We start from the raw sequence: 3240 nt of genomic DNA on the forward strand, positions 1-3240 counted from the left end.
GAACAGGCAAATGTCCAACCTGTTTAACGATGTTATAGTTGCCTTTTCGTCGGGCGTGGCCCACTTGTCCCGAGGCAGTATATAACTGAAACTATTCGATTGGGTGTAGACGTGACCGTGTGTCCCGTCTGAACTTCTCTCTGTGCTTATAACGCGTCCTTTATCAGTAGAGCACTACCAGCCTTCCAAACTGTCTTAAGGTTTATTGTGTGAAGTAGAGGAACGGTACACTTTACGGGACGGTACTCTTTAGGATACGGGACGGTTAAACAGGGTGAGAGGACAGGGCCACTCCAGGTGTTACATATAGTTACAAAATAAATACAAATTTCACTTACATGTAGTAACCTTATTCAAATAGAATCCTTCGTTAGGGTTAAAGACTATAATTAATACAAACATTAACGGTGAAATATATACGAACGGATGGATTACGTCCGATCCGCATTCGGTTACTGGAAAAGAGGAACAAAAAAGGGCAAACGAACAAGGCCACGTTTCTTGAAACTAAAAACAATAGAAATAACAGAAAGAATAGGAGCCGGGGATTCTACAAACCAATTGTTCTAAAACATTTGCTGATGGTTACAATAAACGCAGTAACAAATTCCATAGCCTATTCTTGATAATTACCACACCTTTGATTTTCATCTCATCAAGGACCAACATAACATACCGCATATGATCTTTCCAGGTCGGCCGGTCCGAAAAATCGGGCGAAAAATTCCGTGACGTCACAAATTCCTGATCCTGCCGGCACCGCCGGCGCGAAGCAGGATCACTTCGTAGGAATTTGTGACGTCACGGAATTTTTGGACCGGCCGACCTGTGGTTAGTAGTAGATAAAGTAAGTTAGCTACTGGGACCGGCCGACCGGGTAAATATGTCGACTCTTGACCGACCTGTCTATTTAGATTAGTTTTTTTTACCCGGTCAAGTGTGTATATAAGTAGGGGCAGGTCTTCATTTAGTTTAGTTATGGGCTGGAGAGGTTTGACAGCACCAGGTTGCAATTACTGCGGTCCTTTCAATAGTCTTGAGGGTAAAGTGCCTACTAGTTTGTTAGACCAGGCGTGTAAGGAGCACAACGAAGTGTATGATAGATACGGTAGCCGAGCATATTGGAAGTTTTCTGAAGCGGATCAGAAGTTGCTTGACTTTGCGGCAAAGGATTCTTCTTTGTTGGGGCCAGTGGTACGTTTTATATTCGGTACTAAAGCTCTATTTGCTCCTAAAATGGCTCCGAAGCGGAAGAAGGACTGGGCGACCATTAGAAAGATTAATCGGGCCAGAGCCAGTAAAAAAGCCCGGTCCGAAGCCCATAAATGCCGACCCAGAAGACTTTCACGACACACTTGAAGAACTGACAGCCGAAGAAGGAGTAGAAGAACAGTTTCATTTACAACAAAACATGGACTCTGGAATCAATACTGCTAGAGGTGGACCAACTGGGATATCGCAGCAGATGGAAGAATTCTTCCGGTCCCGGTCGCAATCTTAAAAACGCACTTTAATGGAAATGGACGATGAGGCCGGGACCAGCCAGGAGAAACGGCTTAAAACGATAGATGGATCAATGGGTCCTTCTGCAGCTATTGGTGCTGGTGCGGGTGTTCCTTTTCCAAGGTTGGTCTCTAAACCGAGTAGTTCAGGAAAGTTAACCATGATGCGCCGGGGAGTAATGTGGTACTATAACAAACAGGGAACTGATACTGCTACACAAAAGCCAGTGTTTGGACCATGGGTTGGCTGGTGTTCAACGAAGTACCTTGAAAGACCAACAAATACTCATGTTTACCCGAAGCATCCGTCTTACACCATTTTGGAATCAGCTATAATAATCCGGAATATCCAGTTGGGTTTCCCGCAGGGCTATGCAGCTGGGTACGGAGGAGGCTGGTGCTTCTATAACAATCATGGTTATAGGCACGGGTATGACCGATTTGCCGGCAATGAGTCTTCTAGCATGGGAAAACAGTACAGCGGCGATTATTCGAAGTATCGATTTCACAACTCAAAATTAACTCTCCTTCCAATGGGCGAATCTGGCAAAATTCAAGACGACGGAGGCAGGCAAATTCCCAAAGCTTGGATAGTTTACAAGTGATTGAATGAAAAAAGATATACAAGAGCATTTGATTATGGAGTCGTGTCACCTACCTGCTCATCAATAACCACCATCACCAAAACAACTTGAAATGCTTTCCGGATACAAAAAGAATACAGCTATCTGATAGTCCTGTCACAATACCAATGCCAATATATCAAAACAAAAATATTACAATCGGAGGAGAAATATCTACGTCGGATCACACCAACACTGTGGCAATTGAAACTTCTTCGACTAGCACCCCCTTGGATGGACTGCGATGACATAACCGATCCGTTGGCTCTAACACTTATGACCCAGATGGGCTTATACAAGAACACCCTCGCTAAGAACCTTCTGGAAACCCAATACGACGACACAACTACTGGATATGACAAAGATTCAAACTATATGACAATTCCATACGTTATGTCTGTAGACATAGAATTTAAACACATTAAAACTGTATTCATTGTATTTATTGTTGTGTTAACGTTGTGTTTTGTTGGTTTTCAGATTTATGGATAGATATTTAAAATTTGTCAAAAATACTTATAAGCCTTCCTGTCCTGAAACAGAAATCCAACGAAAGCATAACATCGCTATACTCGCCAAAGAAGTCGAACATGCATTCAATCGATATTGCGCCAGGCACCAGCAATGTGGCAAGATGCAGGAATATGCCTTTACGACGAAGATCTCTTCAAATACGTTCCAGGCGTTGGACACGTGCCCGTGTTACGTGGCCGTCGCTCCCCGAGAGGAGTTTTAAACTGGGACTGGCGGTCATGCACATGGTATCGTCATCTCCGTACCTGCGGCGAAGAATGACCCACTGAAGTTAGGACAAAAGAAGGTCGAAAACATCCTTGCTTCAGTGGGGTCCAGTACGACTACATCGCCCCTGTCACGGATTTCTCTTCGTACGCAGAGTACATGTACAAGTCAGATCCATCTTCAATGTCTGAAGAACTAAGACGTATGATGCCCAAAGAAAAAGGACTCTCTAAACACCGAGCATTTTATAAGGGTATCTGCGACGCCGTCATCCAGAAATTCACGTCAAAACCTTCATACAACGAGTTCAAGGTGGCAATAATTGAATTGGATTTCAACTTTCCAGAGCTGTTAATAAAACGCGGATACAACAA

Source organism: Ciona intestinalis, unplaced genomic scaffold (genome assembly GCF_000224145.3).
Source record: "Ciona intestinalis unplaced genomic scaffold, KH HT001082.1, whole genome shotgun sequence".
Taxonomy (NCBI): domain Eukaryota; kingdom Metazoa; phylum Chordata; class Ascidiacea; order Phlebobranchia; family Cionidae; genus Ciona; species Ciona intestinalis.